General features: G+C 32.1%; 1 protein-coding gene across 1 annotated transcript in view; it reads left to right on the top strand.

Moving 5' to 3' along the window:
• The window catches only part of LOC117171796 (protein rhomboid-like), a 251055-nt gene that overhangs the window by 131634 nt on the left and 104667 nt on the right, over nt 1–14754 (top strand). The window lies entirely within an intron of this gene.

The raw sequence follows: 14754 nt of genomic DNA, 5'->3' as shown, positions 1-14754 counted from the left end.
GCACAAAAGGCGCTACTTGTAAATTGCGATAACTAGGCTTCCGACTGGTTAATCCAATGTCGCGTACAATGAATAGGTAGAGGAGCTTTCGAAGAACAAGTTCCTTCTTCAATTTTCGAAAAATATTCAATACGTCAAGAATAATCGATACTCAAAGTTTAAAAAAAACGTCAAATTTTGAACTTTGAAAATTTATAACTTTGTAAATATGCATTTAACAAAAAAGTTGCAAGAGAACTTTTATGCTTAGAATTGTCCATATTTACTAAAAAAATTTGTCCCATAAAGAAAAACCATTTTTTCCTATTTGTTTAAACAATTGCGTTTTAAACAAAACCTATCCACTTCTCGTAAAATTAACCGGTACCATTGGATTCAGCGGGTCAAAATACATAAGATTAACTAGTTTTTACTTTTGCCTCTTGAATGCATACGGGAACATACCCAGCTCCCGGACTAATAGTCGTATCACAACGAAGGTGAAGTAATCACCATTCTAAATCTAAATGCAACACAATTCATCTACGTTTTTACTGTGCACTTCCCACATTACCTGTAACATTTCTTACTACCAGTTATTTCGGTGGATCATTGGCGAGTCTCATTCCTTTTATAATGCACATTAACATGGAGGAGCGAACATTTTCTTTCCTTGTAGTTAATTTAGAAAGACTTCAAATTACAAAAGTGGATCTTGAATCATATATTTTGAATATGGGACTAGAATATAATTAACTGCTATTAATTATAAACTCTTTCGATGAAAGGTGTCTCCACATTTCGATGCAGCCATTTTCGATACTCGCATATCACCGCATCTATATATCTTCCCATGAGGTATCGCGGTTGCTTTAATGGAAAATTGGTACACTTTATACCGCAATGAGCCAAGCGCCACCCTATATGTTTGGCTTACAAGCCATAATTGAAACTGCCTAAGCGTAACATGCAATGTAATTTTCAGGCACCCCTCTCGACTTAATATATGCAATCCGTAGAAATTTAATCGCCTACAAGGAGAAAATTGATTAAGAAAAGATTCCACAAAATTTGCGTAAAATTGGGACATACAGGCGTTTAGGGAAAGTAAAACATTTTGTCGGTAAAGTTTAAAACTATTTGATGTGTTTATTGTATATATTGAATGACACATTTTAAAGTCTGTTTTAAACCTTTGAAGACATACCCAAAATTGAGTAAAACGAGTGATTGCTCGAGGGAAATTTGAAGGGGATACGAACCGTAAAAGGTGACTGGTTTGAAGTGAAAGACTCGAAAAAGAAAAAAATACTTATCAGGTATTGTAGTACAGTCATTAGAGTGTTGAATTTTAATCCTAATGGTGTATGTGTTTGATATTAACACAGAAAAAACTAGGGGTTCACTCATGTTACGGCTCTAATAAAAGTTGGTGTCATTTGGAACTTGAGCTCCAATAGATACCTGTAGAGACCCAAATGGGTTCGTTTAGACTTTAGAGCGCACTTGAAAAAAACAGCATCAAGGCCCATTCATAAGCCAACCGTTTGCAAAGTCGGGTTGGTAAGTTAGCGATTTACGGAATATGTCAGTAAAGCAAACACAAACAATATTAATATTTATATTAATATTTATACCTTTAGTTGTTTTAAATTAAATAAAAGCAGAGAGGCTTCAGAAACATTTATTCTTGAATTCGTTTTTGCAACAACCCTACGTCACTCCTAACAATATATTTGTACTTTTAAAAAGTAACATATGTAATTGCACATCTCCCCATAACAGCAAACATATTACTCAGGATTTCATTGCGCATACTGTTCGTAATACTTAGGGTACCTTTTCACGAAAGCCTGTTTTGAATTAATCGTGGAATTAATATTGTTCATAGGATTCATTTCTAGCTGCTTTGTTGATTTATGGCAAATTTGATTGGTTGAGAACCTAGAAACGAACTCGATGTTTCAAATTAATTAATCAGTTTATTCAAATTTTACACTTAACAGGTTAGCTACAATTTTGAGGTTATGTCTTTATGACATCGGTGTCAAAAATTGGCGGTCATTTTGTTTAGTCTGACAAATGAACCAAAAAAGAAGATCAAATTGACCTGAATGGACAGATCATTATGATCTCGAGAGTCAAATGATCGCTGGAGCAAAATGCTCTCTAACGAAATTGATCTTTTTTTTTTACTGTGTAGGCTTAGCATATAAAAAAGTGTCGAATTGAGCGACTCAACTCAATGTACACTTTTTCATTCGCCATGAAACATTTTAACGGCATATTTATGAAGTATGGCAGGCGTAAATTGCATAGACATTTCAGCTTCCGTTATAGTGATAGTTCACGTGTATGGCTTGGTCTCGATGTGGAAATTCCGTGGTAACTCGGGCGAAAGGAAACAGGACGAAGTTTGTGTGGCATTGCAACGCCCGTGCCCTTTTGACTATCGTTGCTTTTGCGGTATACGTCGGAGGCATCCGTCCTCGTCATGCCTGTCACAAAAGTAGCTGCTGTTTGTCGCTGAATGTACATAAGTACCCACTGTAATGGAACAATTAAGACTATGGCAGTTTCACCTCTGCATAATTCACTCCAAGGAATCCCAGGAGATTGCAAATCCACCAGGAGAGTCGTCACTCTAATAACCTGCCTTAATCACCCAAAGCACGTGTCACAGAAAATACTGGGTCGCCTTGCAAATTAAATTCCAATTAAACAAATTCAGATCGGCAACCCATTTTATCTTTAATCTTTTCTGTAATGTCATCGAAAACACAATTTAGACTTGCAGATAAATTTTCGTGTTGTTCATTTATTAGAAAATAGCATTTTTTCTGAGTGAAAATGACTGCTTTTTTTATTTATCTGTAAAATGCTTGACAAAGAGTGCTGTTGGTGTGATTGATGCCTGAAAGGAAAGATTTCTGGATGAGTCCTCTACCATCCCAATTTCGGTTAGGTTGACAGGGAACTCATCCAAAATGTAGTTACGACTTTTCTTGTTGGGCCGGCAGTTTTGAGATCATAATGATCTGATTCAGGATCATGTATAAAGTCAAATCAAGATGGCTGACGTTCTTATATTTCTTTAGCTCACATGCAAGCTTTTTATGGTTTCTGATCGCCCAGTGTACTGGCAAAGTGAAAAAGATTACGAAATTTGATAATAGAAAATATCACCTGTTAAGTGTAGTTGTCACTAGGAGGGTGCTTCCAATGTACTTTCACCGACTTCAAGTCCGACTTTTAAAATAAACGAATTATTAAATTCGCGACAAATGTTTTAATTCCCGAAATTTAGAATTGTGCAACATAGTTAATTGATCATTAATTTATGAGTAATTGATAGAATTATAAATAATGCAAACATTTTAATGAATCATTAATTAATAACTTATTAATTATTTTAGGAAATTTTAAATTTCGTCAAACTTAAATTACAGAAATAGAAATATTTATGAAAATTTATCAATTCGTTTATTTAATAATTGGACAATTATTTTTTGTTGCTAATTTATGATTTAGTTATTCTTTCTTTGGTTATTTTGTACCAATCCCGGATATTCAAACACTTTCAAATATAGTGATGAAGAGCTAATTTTTTTATATTCCCGCTTTACAATATAATGCTACTATATAATAAATATAATTATTATATTTATATATGACAAACAAGGCATATGATAAATCCTTAAATATTTTTTTCTATTACAATGAAATAACCAACTCTTAAACGTGATATCTTTTAATCAATTAGACTTTGTAACGAAGCTAAAATATTTTAATATTTGTATGTCACTCTTACTGAAAGACGATTAACAAATATTTTTTTATCTTTGGCAACACTTAAATGAATGGAAAATTATTTTTCGCAGTATTATAATAAATCAATGTTAGAATTAAATTCTGAGAATTGAGAACAAGAAAATAAGTAATATTATCTTGTTTTCAAATTTATGGGAATATAATTTTTATAAGATTTTTGAGAAAATGTATAAACTTTTTTAATATTTCAAGGGTATTAGAAAAGAATCTAGAAATTTTTAAAAACTTGTTTTATTATATAGAATTTCACAAAATATTCTGAAAAATGCCAGTGTCTAAATTTAAAAAAATAACCTTACCCTCTTCTAAATTTTCCCAGCAATTTGAAGAAAATTTGTTTATTCTCTTGAAAACATTCAAAATTATTTTCAGTTCTACTAAATACTTCTTGAATTTACCCGTTTTATGTTCGTTTTTAATTTGCAATCTTACCAAATTGAAACATTTTACTTTAAAATCTTCTAAACTATTTTTAGAAATTTTAGAAAATCTTTTGTTATGTTTAAAAACCTTTTTCAATTTTCTCTTATATTTCATTGTTTAAAATAAAAAATTATTTAAAACTTTCACACGAATATAAGGAAAATTCTTCTTATTTTAAATTTTGCCAGACCTTCTAAGCCTTCTAATTTCTAAAAATTATTCAAATTTTTTCTGCATTTTTTATTTATCTTGAAAGATTTAAAAAATTCCCCTAAAATCTATCAGCTTCTTCTTTGATCATTTATGAAATCTTCTAAAATCTTTTTAAATAATTTCTTCAAAATAATTTTTCCATATAAAATATTATTTTAATTTTTCCTAGGAACCTTAAAAAATATCTTTTATTTTCATGAAACTTTACCAAATTTAGAAAAAAAACCCTTTTTAAAAATTTAAAAATCCCCCATGAATTTCAAGAACTTTTTTCACGTCCTGATAAAATTCAGTTGACCAAAAAAATTGGTCAAACTTGAAAAATTAAAAAAAAAATGGTCTCAACGTCTTCCATATTCTTTTAACCCATATTTAAAAATCTTCAAAACTTAAAATTATGCTTTTGAAATAAAACCGAAACAATTTCTCCTCAGATCTTTCATAATTATTAAAAAGCCTCTAACTCTTTAATTCGGGGTCTTCGGGTATTTTCATACCGGAGCGATAATTAATGGAAATAATTCGATAAAAAAAGGAAAAACACTATTAGAAAAATCCACTGAGTCATTTTCACAATAATTATATAAATAAACCGTTTTCTTGATACATTTTAAAAAGTTTTTAACGGCTCTACATGACAAAAGACACTTAAAAGTCAAAACAACTAGAACAAAGTTACTACTAGCGCCGCCGCATGGCCGTTTTCAACTCTCAGTGACAGGAGGCTGAGTTGTCATCTTCTTGCCATTAGATACAATTTTTAGTTTATATCGTTATGACACCGGCGCCAAGAATTGTCGGCCATTTTGTTTATTCTGACAAATGAACCAAAAATAAGAGCAAATTGATCTAATTGGACAAATCATTATCTTCTCGAGAGTCAAATAATCGCTGGAGCAAAATGTTTTTCAACAAAATTGATCCATTTTTTACTATCTATTGATCTTTCTCTTAGCTTATAAGTCAGTTTGTTATGAACCGTAGTGCATCGTGACTTAGTGACATGTACCTATGTTGTTTAAATAACCACCATACGATTTTTAGACTGATATAAAAATAACTTCTCTTATGTATCCTTTTTTACCCTTATCTTATAAATGACTGAATCCCCAGTAGTACAAGAAGGATTGCGTCAAACGAGTTTTCGCTTACCCAGAAAGTAATTTACTGAAATGGCATAAAAGTAAAATAATATTTATCATTAATGGTTACAATTTTATCGTTTTCAAAGAAAAACGCTGGTGTTAAATTTGTTGCAGCTCGAATTTCATTGGTCTCCCAATGAGCTTGAGAGAATTTTCAAGTCACAAATGTATTCCTCTGAACGTAGGTGCACATCTGCGCATCTTGGGAAAAGTATCGTTTGGAGACTGAATTTTGGCTCATGCAGAGTTGTGGAGTGCTGAACCGCGCTGTCAGCCATCTGAACACCTGTCAAAGCAACTATTCGCTTTGCGATATTGCGCTAAATAATTGTTAATAAGGAAATTAATTGCAATAATATTTACCTAATTTTCAACTTTCTTTCATTTAATAGTGCGTAATAGTCACTTAGAATAAAATTATAACTTTCTGATGCAACCTCCAAATATCAGATTAGTCACGCCCGTCGATATATGAACTAAAACCGGGATGTATAGAAAAAGTCATGACCATCTACATATACAATAAGGTATTTTCACTTCAATCACTAGCTAACTTCACATCGTTGAATGCTGAGGGTATAACAATTGACCCAATGCATGGGATTCGGTTAACATTTGCTCTATTTTTCTAATATCTTCGTAAAAAATAATTTTTTCTGTAGAATATATTCAGAAATAGAAAGTATTATTTTTAACTTTTTATTCAAATTCAAATGTTATATTCCACTTTAGCAAGTTTATTGGGTGACGTTTAAGTTCATGTTTTCCCTTTAGCATTTATATAAATCTCTTGAAGAGTTTTGAAATATTACATAAATAAAATTGATTCAATATCAATAGGAGTTTTCATGAAAATAACATTTTATTTACTGAGTAGCAGGGAGGGGTGGGACCACTAACGCCGCGATGGAGATATTAGGAACTAATCAACTTAGGACATTAAGGGATCACCATTTTGTTTTCAGATTCATAGGGCTGTAATATTTTCACGTGAAAAAGTTTCATATGTTTCATGAAACATAGGGATGAGAAGAAAAATCATTTTGTACATGCGCAGAGCAGTTTAGCCTCTAAGGTCAGGTTAGGATTTTATCTTATCAGTTTGAATTTTCCCGCCGCTATATTTCAAACGTCACAATGTTTCACGAAACCCCCAATGTTTCATCAAACTTTTCATCAGGCTAAAGTTTCATGAAACTTTACATCCTTACTCATCGTGCAAATAAAATTTATTTTTTACATTCTCGTCATTTATGATTGAGAAAGTATTAGAATTGTCGGAAATTTGACATCACACTTTTTCAACGGATCTCCACGTTTCGAGACCGCCTGAATCCCAAAATCAGGTTTTCACGATGGCGTCTGTCTGTCCGACCGTCCGTCCGTAAACACGATATCTCTCGAAAAAATTAATGAATCAAATTCATCTTTGGCACACTTTTTTTAGGTCCTAAAAGAAAGGACGAGTTCGTTAACCAGCCATTTTTGATAAAAATTCAAAAAGTGAGCGCATTTTGAAAATGTTTGAGACCACTTTTTTCTGAATTTGAAAATTCTATGTACGGATATTCATGGTATTAAAAAGAACAAACAATTTATCCTAATGACTTTTTCGATAAAATGAAAATTCTCAGAGTTATAGCGTTTTCAAAATTTTTTTAATCAACCGAAAATCAAAATTTGAAGCCGAAAAACACATGATACGAAAAAAAGTCAAGAGAAGAAAAACATTTATTTTTGAAAGCTCGAAAAGATTATCATAATAAATTTTTGGATTTTATTCAAAAATCGAAAATTCAAATTTTGATTGCACAAAAAATAATGGAAAATAAAAAATGTCGTTTTGTGGACAAACTGTGTAGGATACGAAAAAAGATGAATTAACAAAACTGTTTATCCCAAAAAAGATAGGACGCCTACTTTTTGTTTTATTCGTGAAAAATAACGTTGAAAAAAATAAAATAAAAAAAATGTGTAGAAAAACGACGAAAGTTACGAGAAAAAAAATCTAACAAAACCTGTTTACAAATGTCTGTCGGAAATCGAGCGCACAGCGCGAGTGTCACGATGAGAATGTGTACCTCAAAGCCTACAGAGCTTTGAAAAATTTAGTCTTTGACTATACTTAATTAAGTAGACAAATCAGAATATGAAGACGCATATAAATACTGCCATCTAAAAGAGATCTTTTTGATAAAGTTTTTTTCAAGCATTCCAAACGCAAAGAATAAATATCCGAGCGCGAAGTGTAATAATGTTCGAGCGCGAAGCGCGAGGTAACCTATTATCGAGCGCGAAGCGCGAGATTCAACCATCGCGCGCCCTCGGCGCGCTCAAACTTGCGAGCGAATTTACCTTATTTTTCATGTATGAAACTAGCAACTGCAAGATTAGATGACTTTAAACTTCCACAGAAAAACTAGTGGAAATTTTTTCTAACACCTAGGCATCAATTTCGATGCAAACGGTCACGACTTAGTTTTTACATCCCGGCTTTGGTGGTTTGAATGTCATGTAGGTTTCGACTAACCAAAGATTTGGTTATTATATCACGCCAAGTAAAATTTTTATTCCAAGACACTAATAGTCACTGGTAAATGGGAGGAAATTAAAAGTTAGGTAATTATTATTATAACTTACCTGCTTAGTGCTTATCAACATCTATTTCACCCAAATAACGCCCGATAAAATCATGTTGGCAGTTTGTAGAAATTGATCCGTTTAGAGTGCACAGTGGAGGTAATGTTCAGATAGACGAAAATAACATTTCCAGTATTGATGCCCCATTGCGATGCGATGCACCAGTATTTCATGCTCATCGCGACATAGCTACCATCGGCTCCATGCCTGTACACAAAATGCTGTGAATAAAATAAAACCAGGGAACAAAGAAATTTTATCCCCCTTTTCATGCGGAGGAGGGAGGACATCAATTGCTCTCTGGCGGGTTCGATAGAAGCACTTACAGAGAATTCGTTACGAATTCTGAGGTAAAAGAACGCTATATGCGATTGGGTTGGCTGCTTTTATCTGAAAATTGCTTCATTCGAAAGAGGATTAAAATTCAATACGCTTTGTCCAACAGAAAATTACCGGGCACGTGCGGCACAAAAGGAAAAGGCTTTTAGCCGACTTGTACGATTAATCAAAGATAATCTCATAACTATTCAAACTGAAATCAAATTTTCTGCATAGTGGAATTCAGCAGTTGGAACTTTTACGTTTATGCAGTTAAACATTCTTTTCGAAAAATAAAATCTTATTTATGCATACAATTTTTTTGAATTTCTAGAAGTTAACATGATTGAAGTATAGTTTACAAGAGATATTTTATTTAGTGTGTTTAATGTTACCTCGCAGAAATCCATTTATTGTAAAAAGAATCCAACTTTGAACGGTAGATCGAACTTTAATACAATTCCGCACATATGTCGAGAAGTAAAAATAAGTTCGATGATTTATTGTGGCGATTCTCTGAAAAAGATGTTATTATTTATATAATTAATTATGGAGGACCTCTTCACAGTACATAATCTTAATTAACTTGGAAAACTGGCAAAAAATATTCATTTTTTTTTTCATATAATATTTCAGTAAGGATGCGATACTTTCTGATAAAGTTTCATTTAAATGTTATAATTAATTCATGCGTGAGAGCAAAAAATTAATTATCAACATGAAACAAAAATTGTTGCTTCTTTATTATTCATAGTTTTTACATGAGTGAAATATTTCTGTGACATATTTGTACATTAGAATCAAAGTTTGAAGTTCATTGAACAATATTTATCGATAAAAAGTGTTTTGGGAAGCCAAGTAGGGTGGTTTCCCCTATTTTGTAACTTTCAGGAGTGTCTTATTTTTAAGGTATTTGTTAACGTATGCTATTTTTTTTTAATATAAAAATTATCATTTGCGATACAAGTGCATAAACTAGGTGATTGCAACGAGCATGATGGTTGCAACATGATCTGCACGCTAAAGGCTACTCCTAAAAAGTGAAGCTGCTCCGCCAGATAGCGCAACCAGTTTTCCGTTTTCACGATTCGTATTCCGTGTTTAAAATTACTTTTTCAAAGTGAACATTGCGCGATAATGGTCACCGGTGTGTAAAGTACTACACTGAAAGAAATAAATTGCTGATACAGTTATATTGCTGGTCAGATCAGCAATCTATATGGCTAGAATAGAAATATCTATGGCTGATTTAACGCGCGATATGATTGTACCAGCAATTCCTTTCTTTCAGTATACCTCACATACTGTGAAGTCATTCTTGTTCAAAAAGTCACTTTGCATATTTAGAAGAATATAAAGTGTATCTTTGGAGGTGGGTGTTGTAAATTTCTTTTTTATTCTAAGAAACTGTTTTCCGATTGTATATGTACATTTTTACAGATGCAAAATGTTCGATACAATAAAAATCAATTGACGTGACCTTTTGAATCCGGCTATTTGTACTGTAATTTCGATACACAAAGCCATGGCAAATTATATATAATATGTGTGTGTGTCTGCTAATATGAAAAGAATAAACAAATTATTTTTTGCAATATGCAAACAATTCCAGATACAGCAGATCTATGATTTAAATAGGACGGAATTTTAAACTCACATAATTTATGTCATCATTAAAATACGAATTTTACCAAAATAAAAATAAAATAGTTATTTTCATAACTGAGTAAAAAAAACATTGAAGTATTTATAAAAAACTTCCTTAAAAAAATAGTAAAAGTAATAGTTTTTCCAATTGAAGCCTCAAAGCTTTTGAAGCGGGTCCAATAATTTATAAAGGCCTCACATTTTAACTGGTATGATGTTTGCAGACTGAGGATATATGATAAACTGATATGAAGGACAATAATTGTAGAGATTAGTAGTTGACATTTTAATAAACCTCTGCTGAAAAGACACGCCAATGCTTGAGAATAAAATATTATTGGAATCACTAATAAAAATTAAAATGATGAGTTAATTCATAATGAATTGGTAAATTTGATTTATATTCACTATTTCGGTTTTTAAATTTATTGATATTTTGATATATTTATTTATATAAATTGATGCAGTGATTCGTCTTTTAAAAGTGTTGTCTTCCCTAGCCAAAATTGGTATATTATCAAAATCAAAAAATGATAAAATTTCCATGCTTGTTGTGACAAACCTATATTTAAATTGCCAATTCTTTAATCTCTTTCATGCTCATAAATTCTCATTTTTAATGTTCCGCCAGTTTCACTTATATAGAGTTTATTACAACTAGTGCACTTAATTAAATAAACTACATTAGACCAATTTCCTATTTCATCAGAATCCTTTTTATCAGGCAATAATTTACCTAAAGGTTGGTCATTTTTGAATTTTTTTAAGGATCTCCTCAATCTTTCCGCAAGATCTCGGGTAGAGTAACTTTTAGATCTTTATTAATGTAGTTTTTTAATGAATGCTTTTTCTTTTTTCTGAAATGGAAATATTGTATACAGGGTGCGCCATCTAGACAGGACCTATTTCAATGTTGAATAAGTCCGCCATTTTTAAGCCGATTTTGGAAAATGAACAAGATTTATTTAAGGTATACAATGCCATTTATTGACAATTCACTCAGAATACAATATCGATCAAATGACCGCCTTCTTTAGACGCACAAAAAGCGGTCCTTTTTTGAGCATTTTTCATTGTATTTGACAACATTTGGGGCGTAATAGCAGCAATTTCTGCTGTGATATAAGTTTTTAGTTCTTCAATAGTTTTCGGTTTGCTGGCATACACCTTACTCTTCAAGTAGCCCTACAGAAAAAAGTCCGGTGCCGTCAAATCTGGCGAACGAGGAGGCCAATCCAAATCACCTAAATCACAGTTTTCACAGTTGAACGATTGTTTTCAATGTACAGCGCTAAAATTTTAGCCAGCTTTTTTGGCGTAAATCGATCCATGTCTAAAAGGGCATAGACTGGCGTTTCAGAATCTGGCTGGTTTGTCACAATCGGCTGAAAAATGGCGGAGTTATTCAACATTGAAATAGGTCCTGTCTAGATGACGCACCCTGTATTTCGTGGATACGATCTTTTATGACATTCCCTATTAACAGCAAAGGATAATTATTTATTAGTAAGATGGATTTTATTTGGCCTAAAGTTTCTTTTCTGTATTTTATGTCACTTGATGTTTTTTTTTCTATCTCGAGTGTAACCTGCGTAGAATCATCGATACTGTTAAAAGCATTTAAAAGTTCTGTAATCCTATTAATGGGTACAATTGTAAATATGTTATCTACGTAACGTTTAGAAAGAATTGGTTTGAAAGATAATTTAGATAAGGCACTTTTTTCCATATCTTCTAAAACCAAGTTTCATACTATGCTAGATATATTTGCACTACGTTTTTACTATGTTTTTACTTTTTTTTTCTTCAAATTTTATTTGACTTCATATTGACTGCAAGACTGACTATATTAGCAATAATTTGCTGAAATATTTAGTGCAAATTATTTTTTGCTTTGAAAAGGATCTGTATGCATCATATTTCTCTTTCGCGAACGATTCTTCAACAGTCTCATAAACATTTAAGCATTATCACGTCTTCCAGCGATCTCGTTTCTCTGCGTTTGAATACATTTAGCATTTAAGACGCGACTGAATTGGTTGAATTTGGTGATAAAATCTAATGTGAACGTTTTGATTATTTGTGGAAACGTGCTTAATAGTTCACGAATCAAGCGTTAAAGTTTGTCATGGGCCGCAAAATAGTTTACACGAAGAAAAATGGATTTTCAAACTTAACATCTAGATGTTCAGAGTTAACATATTTTATGTTTAACTATAGGTCAACAATCTAAATATTCAAAGTTAGCATATGTGGATCTTAAAAAGTGAGATGTTACTCACTAACATTCTAAGTGTTCAACTGAAATATCCAAGATATTAGATGTATGGATGTGTAAAATAACGCCTGTAAATATTTGAGGAGTTTACTTATTTGTCGTCATTTAAGGAATTAATTAATAACTTTCTTGTGAATTTAAAATTAAACTTTAATGTTCGTACATGAACGAAAAGCAGATAAAGGGAAATGTTACACAGCAAAAAAGTACTTAATTTAAGTAAAAAATTCGGCTTATTTTAAGGTGTCACAAAAAAAAGCATAGGCAATCTGAAATTCAGGTCGGGACTATCTAAAATTCAGGGATTGCCTGACAACTGGAACTGATTTTGCTGCAGCACTTTTTTAAATTCGTGAAACTAAAACTCCACGAATTATGGAAACATAGTATCATATCCGACACTGACCAACGCGACATGGAGTATTGGAGTAGGACGCGAATAGAATAAATGGCCACGAGCTGTATAGTATAGCAAGCGTTCTGTAACGTCATCCAAGTTAGTACGCACCTGAAATTCAGGAAGGTATATTCCTTTCTTTAAGCAACAAAAGCCTTACATGTTATTTAAAGATAAGTTAGTGCTTTATTCAAGATAGTTTGCACATTTAAATGCAGTTACTTCTGTAATTCAAGTCAAATTGGAAATTAAGTCGAATATAACTTTAAGTATTTATTTTTACTGTGTATGTTCAATATTTTAAATTCAAAATAAAAACGGGAATAAGTAACCGGAGAACGAATTATCTGTAATCTGAATTTAAAGTTCTATCTATTTTAAGTTACTTCAACTTGAATTTTATATTAAATTTATAAACATTTTGTTAAATGTGTTGAGACAATATACTCCGAAATTTAAGATCATTGTTCCCTCCTTTATACAGAAAAAAGTCGTTAACCAATTTTATTTAAAGATATCTAATTTTTATTCTTTGAAAATGTTCCAAAATTGTAATATTCCTTAATTGTAACATTGGAAATATATGTCCGTTAAATGTAGTCGTGAAATTCCAATGCGAGATGCGCCTAATATCTCAAAAAGATAGTAAATGTTTAGCATGAATATCTGCATGTTAGGCGCTACAATCTTACCTTATGAACATCTACATTTAAACATTTGTTTTTTTCAGTGTAATTGGTCGTCCCCACATGTACAGAATTCTGCACACATTCAGCATGAACACATTGAAGCAATTCTTTATACATATGGTACAGTCGAATCTCGGGTTTGCCACAGAATCGGCGATTGCCTGCAAATAGCAATTACCAATTGATATGCATAATATTGCGCAATCTTTCCATATGAGTACCCGCGTATTACGCCTTTCCAGTGTTTCTTTTCAGCCTTTCCAGTGTTTCCAGGCAAGAGTCGCGACCGCCTCTCGCCCTGCGCGCTGAAATACTGTGTGGACCAGCAGTTCTAGGAATTACTAAACCGCGAGTGGCTAAACCTAGAGTTCGGTGCACTGCGAAAAAGGGATATTACCAAACATAATCTCGAGACTTTAGATTCTTATAATCTTCAGATTTAATTCGTAACATCTAGAGATTATAAAACATACATGCATGCGCGCGCAAGTTCTAAGGTCACTTGACACTGAGCTATTTTTATTCACATATTCCGGAGCATCCATTTTGTCTATGTGTCTCTACGTCAAGTCGACATTGCTCCGCGTGGTGTGCATTTCACATATTAAGTGTATTGTATTAAATAAATAATACAAAGTGTTACCGAAATAAATATACGTATTTACAATAATTTCATTGTTATTTTTCGGTCATTTTAATAATTCAACCGAAATAGTGGGCATAAAAATCAAAAGACGTCGATAGAATTTGTTTAAAACGATGAATGCTAGACTTTGTAGTTTTATAAACGTCCAATGCCCCAAATGGATCTGCAGAAAATTAAAAGGTTTCTATAACATTTATATGTTTGATAGTAGATGGTTTTATAACACTCTAATTAGGTTTATATATTTCTTGCAATATGCGAATTTTAATATTTTAGGTCGGTAGATTTAATACCTTGGATCATAGTTCCTAATATCCTGGATATTAGACTTTAGGATCTTGGATTATAGATTTTAATATCTTGGATTATAGATTCTAATATCTTGGATTTTAGATACCTGGTAACATATTTTCAATTACCGGGTATCATTAATGTTTCTCAGTGTGTACTACGAGGGTAGTTCAATAAGTCCTTAGAATGACCAACAGATGGCGCGCGAATCGCTCCAAATAATCTGTTTTCAGTCAGCACCACTCCCGACTAGATAT

The sequence above is a fragment of the Belonocnema kinseyi genome, chromosome 4 (genome assembly GCF_010883055.1).
Source record: "Belonocnema kinseyi isolate 2016_QV_RU_SX_M_011 chromosome 4, B_treatae_v1, whole genome shotgun sequence".
NCBI classification, from domain to species: Eukaryota; Metazoa; Arthropoda; class Insecta; order Hymenoptera; family Cynipidae; genus Belonocnema; species Belonocnema kinseyi.
This window is presented reverse-complemented; position numbering and strand designations above follow the sequence as displayed.